Here is a 12,570-nt window from a genome sequence, read left to right as displayed (position 1 = left end):
CGGCCTGAAACAACTTTTATCAAGGAAGAGACAAGGGGGGTAAGTCCCCCTACCCGAAGGCAGGAAAGTTCTCAATACAGCTGAATGTGAGGTTTTTTATGGGCTCAGAACAAGCGGTGTGTGATGATTGGTTTGTGAGTATGCAAAATGGGTCAAAGCAAAGATGCCACTTGCTGGAAACGGGTTTATAATGACAGGAGAAATCCACACCGAGACAATGGATCATTCAGCAAGGCTAGTTTCCCTCCTGCAGGAAGGGTGCACCTCGCCGGCAGTTTTGCCCCGAGAGCACACCTGAACAAAGGAGACAGGCACATTTGTAACTTTCATAAGCTGACACAGTTGCCCTACTGCTGTGTCCAGTTTCCGCTGGCCGGAACGGGACCTCACATTTTATACTTGACTCAATTGGCTAAAAACTTGGAAATTTCCTGAATAGGTAAGGGGGAAAAAAAGACGAGGAAGAAGAGGAAGCTAGGCAGGAGAAGGTCAGGAGGGTTTCTAAATAAGGAATGGCACGCACCAGGGTTTGGAGCTTGCCCAGTTCTCTTCAGACATGCCAGAGTGAGTCAAGGGGGCTGATTTACGACATAGCTGATTTAGAGAATATATATACATGGGTATGTGTTTATGCTAATAGCAGATAATGGCCTTAGAGAAAGAGATTGTAACTCCTTATAATGTAGTCTAAGATATAAACTTTGAAGAAGAACTTTCCCCAGGGGTGGGTATCTGTGACTGTGAGAACTTTTGTCACACCACTCAGAGGTGGGCACGACAGTGTAGAAAGCCAATTAGGAAAGGGTAGGTATGTGTAAAAAAGGTGAAGGATGGCGATCAATCAGAAGAAATTGTGCCAAATGGGAAGGAAGTTTATTCATCTGGTCTGAGGATTTAACTTGTAGCTTGGCTTTCAGGCTTTAAACTGTCTTCGGCTTGGACATGGGGTTTTGCCAAGACTCACCCCTAACCACCTGGGCATTTGGCTGCCTCTTGTTGCTATCACAGGTAGTTATAGTTTATGAATGTTTACAGCTGTGTATTACTGTATTATGTGAACACACCGTCATTTATCCTTTCACTTACTTTGGTAGACGGGTTAGTTTCAGGTTTGGGCTATTATATCCAATGCTGCTGAGTATTCTTGCACATGAACTTTATATAAAATGCATATTGTACGCATTTCTGTAGGTGTATCCTGAAATGGAATGCTTGTGGCATAGGGTATGTGTGTAGTCCTTTAGCAGATCATACCACATGCTTTCCAATTACACATTCCAGTGGTGTAATGAGATTCTTGTTCTCCACAGCCTAACCAGTTCCTGACATGTCAGACTTTAAAATTCTAGCTATTCTGGTGCATGTGTGGGTGTGTCTTATTGTATAAATTATCTATTTCTGTATAATCAATTATCCCAACATTTTTTGACTTAAATACTTTGTTACCCCACAGTCTCTTTGGGAGTGACTTAGCAGGGTGGTTCTGCTCAGAGTCTTCCATGAGGTTGCCATCAGCATTGATATGGACAGGAGATGGAAATACCAGGTAGAAGAGAGCAGCTTCCCGGCAAAGACCCCACCCTCAAGCCTGAAAACCCGTGGCCTTAAATGAGAACAGGCATTCCTATTTTCATGCCCACAAGTTGTCTTTTGGCCCACCGTGCTGCCCACCTTGTATCCATATAAACCCCAAACCCTGGGCTCTACAAGGAGGTGAACAGAGTGAGGAGGAATGGCAGAACAGCACAGCAGAGAAGAGAAGGAACATGTGAATGCCAAGAGTTCAGTTGGGGATGGTCAGAGAGGAGATTGACCACTAGATGGCCAAACTCCAGGGGAAGATCATCTTCCCATTCCATCTCCCTTCCAGCTCCCCATCCATCCTGCTGAGAGCCACTTCTACCACTCAGTAAAACCCCCACATTTATCCTTCAAGTCTGTGTGTGACCTAATTCTTTCTGGACACCAGACAAGGATCTGATTACTAAGAGGGCACTGAGCTGATTAACAATTAAGTCAACTGGTGGGCGCGGTGGCTTACGCCTGTAATCCCAGCACTTTGGGAGGCTGAGGTGGGTGGATCATCTGAGGTCAGGAGTTCAAGACCAGCCTGGCCATCATGGTGAAACCTCATCTTTAAAAAAAAACAAAACAGGCCGGGCGCGGTGGCTCAAGCCTGTAATCCCAGCACTTTGGGAGGCCGAGGCGGGTGGATCACGAGGTCGAGAGATCGAGACCATCCTGGTCAACATGGTGAAACCCCGTCTCTACTAAAGGTGCAAAAAATTAGCTGGGCATGGTGGCGTGTGCCTGTAATCCCAGCTACTTAGGAGGCTGAGGCAGGAGAATTGCCTGAGCCCAGGAGGCGGAGGTTGCGGTGAGCCGAGATCACGCCATTGCACTCCAGCCTGGGTAACAAGAGCGAAACTCCGTCTCAAAAAAAAAAAAAAAAAAACAGTTAAGTCAACTGCAGATGGCAAGGCTAAAAGAGCTCACTGTTGACACATGGCCATTGGGCTTGGGAGTCGCAAACACCTACCCCTGGATCCTGCCATGGGACTGGAGTCCAGGGCACTTGGCCCAGCTCCTGTACCTGTTCATCTGTGTGCTCCCCATTCTTTAAGGGGTTTGAGTGCACACAGTGGCTAAATAGATGAGCCACACCCCTGTCACACATCCTGTGAGGGGGTCAGGGTACTCTCCCTTTTCAGCATGTTGTCTGAGCTGAAGACATGCCCAGGGCTGAGGGGCTCACTCATGTAGCACTTGGCAGGGGGCCCCTGTTCCTTGCCTCATGGCCTCTCCGTAGGTCTGCTCAACCAAACCACTGAAGGCTCCGTGTCTGTTTGCTTTGTTCTAACTGTTAGAAGAGTGTCTAAGGTTAGCCACTTTCAAGGGAAGGGGAATTGGGCTCCATCTCTTGGTGGGAAAAGTATCAAAGAATTTGTGGACATATTTTAAAGCCATCACACTCATTATGGTTTTATTTCATTTATTTTATTTATTGTAGCGTCAGGGCTTCACTATGTTGCCCAGGCTGGTCTTAAACTGCTGAGCTCAAGCAATTCACCCACCTTGGCCTCCCAAAGTGCTGAGATCACAGACGTGAGCCACTCACTGTGCCTGGCCTTCATTGTGGTTTTAGTTTATAATTGGTTGCTAATGACCAGGCACAATGGCTGACGCCTATAATCCCAGCACTTTGGGAGGCTGAGGCAGGTGGATCACCTAAGTCAGGAGTTTGAGACCAGCATGGTCAACATGGTGAAACCCCATCTCTATTAAAAATACAAAAAAAATTAGCGGGGCATGATGGTGGATACCTGTAATCCTAGCTACTTGGGAGGCTGAGGCAGGAGCATTGCTTGAACCCAGGAGGTGGAAGTTGCAGTGAGCCCGACCAGGCTATTGCACTCCAGCCTGGGCAACAAGAACAAAACTCCATCTCAAAAAAAAAAAAAAAAAAAGTTACTAATGAAATATAGGTTGCCCGTGCATGTATTCTCTTTGGTTAGATGTCTGTTCAAATCTCTCACCAATTTTTCAATTTATTCTTTTAAGAATATTGATGTGTCTGAATTCTTTGCATATTCTGGGCACAAGCTCTTTGTCAGAAGTATATGTTGCCCAGGCTAACCATGGTGGTGTTACAAGAAAGGGGTCTTGATCCAGACCCCAAGAGGGGGTTCCTGAATCTTGCAGAAGAAAGAATTCAGGGTAAGTCCACGGTGCAAAGCAAAAGCAAGTTTATTAAGAAAGTAAAGGAATAAAAGAATGGCTACTCCATAGGCAGAGCAGCCCCAAGGGCTGCTGGTTGCCCAATTTTATGTTTACTTTTTGATGATATGCTAAACAAGGAGTGGATTATTCATGCCTCTTCTTTTTAGATCATATAGGGTAACTTCCTGATGTTGCCATGGCATCTGTAAACTGTCATGGCGCTGGTGGGAGGGCAGCAGTGAGGACGACCAGAGGTCACTCTCATGGCCATCTTGGTTTTGGTGGGTTTTGGCTGGCTTCTTTACTGCAACCTGTTTTATCAGCAAGGTCTTTATGATCTGTATCTTGTGCTAACCTCTTCTCTCATCCTGTGACTTAGAATGCCTCAACTGTCTGGGAATGCAGCTTAGTAGATCTGAGCCTCATTTTACCTAGCTCCTATTCAAGATGGAGTTGCTTTTGTCCACACACTTCTGACAGCGGAGTTACATGACTGTAATCCCAGCACTTTGGCAGGCCAAGGCAGGAAGATTGCTTGAGCCCAGGAATTCAAGACCAGTCTGGACAAGATGGTGAGATGCTGTCCCAACAAAAAGTTAAAACAAATATTTAGCTGGGTGTACTGGCATGTGCCTGTAGCCCCACCTACTGGGGAGGCTGAGCAGGGAGGATTGCTTGAGCCTGGTAGGTCAAGGATGCAGTGAGCCATGGTCACACTACTACATTCCAGCCTAGGCAACAGAGTCAGACCCTGTCTCCAAAAAATATACAATAACAGTAAAGTATATGTGACCCATGTCAACTCAATCATGGGTAATTTTTTTTTTTTTTTTTTTTTTTTTGAGACCGAGTTTTGCTCTATGGCCCAGGCTGCAGTACCGTGGGGGCAATCTTGGCTCACTGCAGCCTCCGCCTCCCAGATTCAAGCAATTCACCTGCCTCAGCTTCCTGAGTAGCTGGGATTACAGATGCGTGCCACCACTCCTGGCTAATTTTTCTTTTTTAGTAGAGACGGGGTTTTACCATATTGGCCAAGCTGGTCTCAAACTCCTGACCTCGTGATCCACCTGCCTCAGCCTCCCAAAGTTTTGGGATTACAGGCATGAGCCACCACACCAGGCCAATCATAAGTAAACTTGAAACCGCATTTGCAAAAGTTTTATCTGTGAGAAAATTGTAACGGTAAGCTAAGCTAACCTAACCTCCATCTTGCCTTGCTCTTAATTATTCTGAGGCTATTGCACCAAGCTAACTTTGGAAGACCTTTATCCTGCAGTTTAAATAATAATAGGCCTTGCCCAAAACTCAGCCGCTTTTGTAAAGCTAATTGGAGGCCATCAGGCTGAGAGGGGAGAGGACCTGCTAAATTATTTTGGAGGTTATAAAATATGCTACTTCAGGGGCCGGGTGCGGTGGCTCAAGCCTGTAATCCCAGCACTTTGGGAGGCCGAGGTGGGTGGATCATGAGGTCGAGAGATCAAGACCATCCTGGTCAACATGGTGAAACCCCGTCTCTACTAAAAATACAAAAAATTAGCTGGGCATGGTGGCACGTGCCTGTAATCCCAGCTACTCAGGAGGCTGAGGCAGGAGAATTGCTTGAACCCAGGAGGCGGAGGTTGCGGTGAGCCGAGATCGTGCCATTGCACTCCAGTCTGGGTAACAAGAGCGAAACTCCATCCGAAAAAAATAATAAAAATAAAAATAAATAAAATATGCTACTTCCTCAGTTACTCCTGCAAATAACATCACTGTTGTAGATTAGCCTTTTGAGATACCCTTCTAGGTTTTTTTCATGTCTGACATCCATGACTTTACCTGGATGACAACCCCCTACTCCTGTGGCCCCATCTAAAATCCACTGGCCCACAGGAAGACAGCTTCAACCCACTATGATTTCATCTCTGCCCCAACCAATCAGCAGCAAGCACCTGTTACCTAGCCACCCTGACCCCTTCCCCCAAACTGCCTTTGAAAAACCCCTAATCTGGCCGGGCTCGGTGGCTCAAGCCTATAATCCTGGCACTTCGGGAGGCTGAGGCAGGAGGATCACAAAATCAGGAATTTGAGACCAGCCTGACCAACATGGTGAAACCTAATCTTTACTAAAAATATAAAAAAACAACTTAGCTGAGTAATGGTAGGCACTTGTAATCCCAACTATTTGGGAGGCTGAGGCAGGAGAATCGCCTGAACCCAGGAGGCAAAGATTATAGTGAGCTGAGATCGTGCCATTGCACTTCAGCCTGGGTGACAGAGTTAGACTGACGCTCCCATCCAAAAAGAAGAAAAAGAAAAAAGAAAAGCCTCTAATCTACGAGCTTTGAATGAGATGATTTGAGTACCAATTCCATCTCCCACGTGTTATGGCTAGCCTCGTGTCTATTAAACCCTCCACTGCAATGCTATGGTCTTTTTTTTTTTTTTTTTCCAAGACAGAGTCTTGGTCTGTTGCCCAGGCTGGAGTGGAGTAGCACAAACTCAACTCACTGCAACCTCCACCTCCAGGATTTGAGCGATTCCCCTGCCTCAGCCTCCTGGGTAGCTGAGATTACAGGCGCGCCACAATGCCTGGCTAGTTTTTGTATTTTTAGTAGAGACAAAGTTTCACCATGTTGCCCAGGCTGGTCTTGAATTCCTGAATTTATAATCATTTATAATCTACCCACCTTGACCTTTCAAAGCGCTGGGATTACAGGTGTAAGCCACAGTTCCTGGCCTGTGGTCTTTCTTTATGCAGCCGGCAGGAAGAACATTTCAGGCAGTTACAAATTTTTCTATTTATATCTTTTAGTGTTTTCAAATTCCTTGCAATTAACATACATTACTATATAATTTTAAATATCTTTAAAAAGTAAAGTTTTCCCAGGTGCAGTGACTCATGCTTATAATTCCAGCACTCTGGGAGGCCTAGGCAGGTGGATCACTTGAGGCCAGGAGTTGGAGACCAGCCTGGACAACATGGCGAAATCCTGTCTCTACTAAAAATACAAAAATTAGCCAGGCATAGTGGCACACACCTGTGATTCCAGCTACTCAGGAGGCTGAGGCACGGGAATCATTTGAACCTGGGAGGTGGAGGTTGCAGTGAGCCGACATCGTGCTACTGCACTCCAGCCTGGGCAACAGAGGAAGACTCAGTCTCAAAAAAAAAAAAAAGTAAAGTTTTAGTGGCAGATGGATATAAGAAGCAGACTACAGAGGGTTAAAACATGGATAGGTGTTTGGGATGGAAGGCAGTAGGTGTTGGCAGTAAAGTATTGGAGGAAATTATTCATTGACCTGAACATTCTAAACTCTTGTTTCTTTGGAAACTTATAAAGGCAGGAGACGATTCCGTGGCAACACATTACAGGGTGGGCCGCTTCTGGCCTAGAAATGCAAATGTTCTTGTTCAGGGAGGGGGGGCGGCAATGTGTAGCCTAGAGCTTCAAAATTTGAGCAAGAAAATCCTGTTTGTTTGCAAGTAACTGGCAAAGCAGCAGAAACGTTGGCTGACTCCAATAATCTTTAATCAACATCCCTTCCTGGCAGTTTCCTTCAGAGCCATTTACCTGTCATCGGCTGGGAGACAGCTGAGTTTCTCATCATGAGCCCTTCATAATTATCCCACCAGACTGTCAAAACATTTTCAGATTTTCTAATTGTTGGTACTTGGTCATCCTTTGAAACTTAATCTAAAACTCAGTCATAAGAGAATTTTCTTTTTCAGAGCTAAAAATGTGAATGGAACCGTATTACCAGTGAGGTCAGTACGTGCTTCTAAACCGTAAATTAAAAAGCCTCCAGATTTTGTCTTTCCCACTTAGCCTCTCCTGGAATCCCGCTGAATGATAGTTTTCCTAACTAAACACCTTACCTGGTTAGGATCCACTGTTCAATTGTCATATGAAAACAGATTTTCACACCAACTTGGTCACTGTTGGGGCTTCCCATCACAGCAGAGGGACACTTGCGCCATCTGCTGGGGACATTGCTAATCCTTTTATAATTTCATGAAGTAATGGGTTTTATTCTAGCGGGTTCACAACCTGAACACTTTCTTTTATTTTCTTTCTTTCTTTTTTCTTTCTTTCTTTTTTTTTTTTTTTTTTTGAGACAGAGTCTCTCTGTGTATCCCAGGCTGGAGCACAGTGGCATCATCTTGGCTCGCTGCAACCTCCGCCTCCCGGGTTCAAGTGAGTCTCCTGCCTCAGCCTCCTGAATAGCTAGGACTACAGGCGCATGCCACCACACCAGGCTAATTTTTTGTATTTTTTGTTTTAGTAGAGACGGGGTTTCACTGTGTTAGCCAGGCTGGTCTCGATCTCCTGACCTTGGTGACTCACCTGCCTCAGCCTCCCAAAGTGCTGGGATTTCAGACGTGAGCCACTGCCCCAGGTCAACAATCTTTCAGATACTTTCAGTATCTCCACCTGACAGCTATTTGCTCTGAGACCCTCTGTCATTAGATTATGTTTCAGAGTATAATTTACTTTTCCTTTTAGTAGATAAAAATAATGTTAAGCCAAAATATGGAGTTATTCCAGGCACTGTCTGCTGTCACTCCAAAGGATGCCCTAAGGAGGGTTTAAAATAATAGAGTTGAAAAATAGCCAATTCCTCTAGGGCAATCACAGTGGCGTGTGGTGTGTGGTATGTGGTATGTGGTGTGTGTGTGTGTGTGTGTGTGTGTGTGTGGTGTGTGTGTGTGCGCACGCACATGTGTGCTTTTCCCTCAAACCGATGTCACTGACTTCTTTCCTTCTTCCCTTTTTGTTTCTTCTCCTTTGTTTTCCTCTTTCTCTTCTCCCTCCTCCTACCCATCTTCCCCTCCTTCTCCTCCTCTCTCTTTTCTTTCTTTTTAGAGATGGGAACTTGCTCTGTTGCCCGGGCTTGAGTGCAGTGGCTAGTCACAGGTGTGATGATAACTCACTGCAGCCTCGATCTCCTGGCCTCCCACTTTAACCTCCTGAGCAGCTGGGACTACAGGCATCTGCCACTAAACCTGACTTTCTTTTTTCTGATTATCAAAAAACACTTACTAGAAATCTGGTATCTGTTAAAAACGTGAGCTTTGAATGAAGAGACCCCCCAAATAGGCTTTGTGTGAGCAACATGGCTGTTTATTCACCTGGGTGCAAGTGCTGAAAAGGGCATTAGCAAAGGGCAGTGGGATAGGAGTTGGTTTTATAGGTTTGGGGAGGGCAGTGGGAAGTTACAGAGTAAGATCTGGGGTAGGGACAGGGAGTACAAATTACCATCAGTTCAATTACAATGGCGGGTGGGGTAAGAGTAGTTAAGATGGCAAGGTGGGGTGAGGAGTATTCACATTATCCTAACAGTTAAGATGGCAGGGTGGGATGAGGGGAAGCTTATGTCTGGGGGAAAGCTCCTCTGGGCCATCAAGGACAATGGCAAATGCAGGCGGGGTTTGGGGAGGGATCAGCAGAGGCAGGCATAGACTTTCTGGGTCCCAGCTTGCACACGGAGGCCTGACCGTCTCCAGGTTACACTATGGTCTCCCACACATCTAGAGCAAGACCCATGAGTGAAATCACTCTCTCTATATTCTTCTGTTGGCAAGCTTTCCAAGCGACAAAATTGTGGCAGAAGACAAGTGTATGCCCTGGGGGAGGAAGATTGGCCAGATAGCTCACTGTTCTTAGGGTCCTTGGGTGCTGGGCTCAGAACTGGCCAGGCTGTTAGGACATCTGCTCTCTGGAGAGATGGAAAGAGTAGAATCAGGGCCTGGGCTTAGAGTGTGCACACTTGGTCTAGGATTTGTCTTCACAATCAATTCTTTTCTTTTCTTTTCTTTTCTTTTTTGAGGCAGAGTCTTCTTGCTCTGTCACCCAGGCTGGAGTGCAGTGTCGCGATCTTGGCTCACTGCAACCTCCACGCCTCCCAGGTTCAAGAGATTCTCCTGCCTCAGTTTCCCGAGTAGCTGGGACTATAGGTGCGCGCCACCACGCCTGGCTAATTTTTGTATTTTTAGTAGAAGTGGTGTTTCACCGTATTGGTCAGGCTGGTATTGAACTCCTGACCTCATGATCCACCCGCCTTGGCCTCCCAAAGTGCTGGGATTACAGATGTGAGCCTCTGTGCCTGGCCAGGATCAATTATTTTCTTGACAACTATCTGGTCTGCTTTCTCCTGAGCCTGGAAACCCTGCATTGCCACCTGCATTCCTGCTCCTCTCCAGCCATGGTCCCACACCTGCATTCTAGGCCCCTCCACCCCTTCCCTGGGAGGCACCCTCACTGTGTAGTAGTCCAGACTGTTCAATTTCTTGGCCTGATGATCCCTGGCTCCCAACCCAGACCCTGCCCAGGGCTGCAGCTCTGCCTCCTCAGGGGAGAATTTTGGTTTTTTAGATGGAGGTTTGCTCTGTTGCTCAGGCTGGAATGCAGTGGCACAATCTTGGCTCACTGCAACTTCCACCTTCTGGGTCCAAGCAATTCTTTTGCCTCAGCTTTCCGAATAGGTAGGACTACAGGCACACGCCACCATGCCCTGCTAACTCAGGCGAGGATTTGGGAGTAAGCTGATCCAGGGCACATTACTTTCTTTGCTGGGTTACAGCTGAAGCCAGCTTATTCCAACAGTCAGTAATTTTACACTTGTTCCGACAGTTAGTAATTTTATATCCTTGATTTTCCTTGGGATGCGACTGCAATGTTTCCACTGGTTATGGCTTCAGTGCAGGGATTTAAGAAAATTGCTTTGTCTAATATGAACTGGAAACCAGTACGCTAATTTTATAAGCTACAAACCTGCTACTCTGTGGAGTGAGTTCAAACGAGGTATGGGAAGTGATGAGCACTTGGATCACGGAGCTGTCAGCACTCTCTGTACTTACTTTGTGCTCATGGAGCAATAGAGAAATTTTAGCAATTTCAGTTGTTGCTACATAGACAGAATGTGATTATGCCTCTACTTTTGACAGTTTTTTTTTTTTTTTTTTTTTTTTTTTTTGAGATGGAGTTTCGCTCTTGTTACCCAGGCTGGAGTGCAATGGCACGATCTCGGCTCACCGCAACCTCCGCCTCCTGGGTTCAGGCAATTCTCCTGCCTCAGCCTCCTGAGTAGCTGGGATTACAGGCACGTGCCACCGTGCCCAGCTAATTTTTTGTATTTTTAGTAGAGACGGGGTTTCACCATGTTGACCAGGATGGTCTCGATCTCTCGACCTCGTGATCCACCCGCCTCAGCCTCCCAAAGTGCTGGGATTACAAGCTTGAGCCACCGCGCCCGGCCCTACTTTTGACAGTTTTTAGAGATAATATGGGAGCATCTCTGTGCTAAAATCAAAAGCAATCTTTTTATTTTATGTTTATTTTTGTTAAATTATAAAAATAATTTTGAATACTATCAATTGAGACTATTCGCTCTTCAGAAATTGTTTCAGTTTTTCTTTGAAGGTCCTCACTTTATTCTTTTAGTTTTCTTTTTCTTTATTTTATTTTATTTATGAGATGGAGTCTCGCTCTGTTGCCTAGGCTGGAGTGCAGTGACTCGATCTTAGCTGACTGCAACCTCTGCCTCCAGTGTTCAAGCGATCCTCCTGCCTCAGCCTCCCGAGAAGCTAGGACTACAGGTGCGTGCTACCACGCCCGGCTAACTTTTTGTATTTTTAGTAGAGACAGGGTTTCACTGTGTTAGCCAGGATGGTCTCAGTCATCTGACCTCATGATCTACTCACCTTAGCCTCCCAAAGTGTTGGGATTACAGGCATGAGCTGGTGCGCCTGGCCTCTCTCTCTCTCTCTCTCTCTCTCTCTCTCTCTCTCTTTTGAGATGGAGTTTTGCTCTTGTTGCCCAGGCTACAGTGCAATGGCACGATCTCGGCTCACTGCAACCTCTACCTCCTGGTTCAGGCAATTCTCTTGCTTCAGCCTCCTGAGTAGCTAGGATTACAGGCACCTGCCACCATGCCTGGCTAATTTTTTGTATTTTTAGTAGAGACAGAGTTTCACCATGTTGGCTTCAGTTGTTGCTACATAGACGGAATGCGTTCTCAAACTCCTGACCTCAGGAGATCCACCTGCCTCGGCCTTCCAAAGTGCTAGGATTTACAGGCACTTTGAGCCACCACACCTGGCCTCTTATTTTTTAAAATGATACCTTTGGGCCGGGTGCGGTGGCTCAAGCCTGTAATCCCAGCACTTTGGGAGGCCAAGGCGGGTGGATCACGAGGTCAAGAGATCGAGACCATCCTGGTCAACATGGTGAAACCCCATCTCTACTAAAAATACAAAAAATTAGCTGGGCATGGTAGCACGTGCTTATAATCCCAGCTACTCAGGAGGCTGAGGCAGGAGAACTGCCTGAACCCAGAAGGCGGAGGTTGTGGTGAGCCGAGATCGCGCCATTGTACTCCAGCCTGGGTAACAAGAGCGAAACTCTGTCTCAAAATAAATAAATAAATAAAAATAAAATAAAATGATACCTTCTATTGTTTGTGCAAGTGTTTTGCAGCCAGTTATGCTCATATTGTTTGTATTTATTTTGCTAAGGTACTTACAGTATCAGACCAAAGTTCATTACACTATGCATTTTTATAATTATAAATACTTACTACAACAAATTAAACTAAAACACAAGAGAGTACTTTCTGGTGAATTGGTAATGGCAATAGTAAAGAAACAAGCTGGCCTGGTGGCTCACACTAGCGCTTTGGGAGGCTGAGGTGGGCAGATGGCTAGAACCCAGGAGTTTGAAGCCAGCCTGGACAACATGGTGAAACTCTGTACCTACAGGGGACACACGAAAAAATTAACCAGGCAGTAGTCCCAACTGCTCAGGAGGCTGAGGTGGGAGAATTGCTTGAGCCTCAGAGGTCGAGGCTACAGTGAGTGAATGCTGCTGC

The 12,570-nt window shown here is 46.1% G+C and overlaps 1 protein-coding gene across 1 annotated transcript in view; it reads left to right on the top strand.

The window, feature by feature from the left end:
* The window catches only part of LOC141580904 (uncharacterized), a 47,328-nt gene that overhangs the window by 3,535 nt on the left and 31,223 nt on the right, over window positions 1–12,570 (top strand). The window lies entirely within an intron of this gene.

The sequence above is a fragment of the Saimiri boliviensis genome, chromosome 13 (genome assembly GCF_048565385.1).
Source record: "Saimiri boliviensis isolate mSaiBol1 chromosome 13, mSaiBol1.pri, whole genome shotgun sequence".
Classification (NCBI taxonomy): domain Eukaryota; kingdom Metazoa; phylum Chordata; class Mammalia; order Primates; family Cebidae; genus Saimiri; species Saimiri boliviensis.
This window is presented reverse-complemented; position numbering and strand designations above follow the sequence as displayed.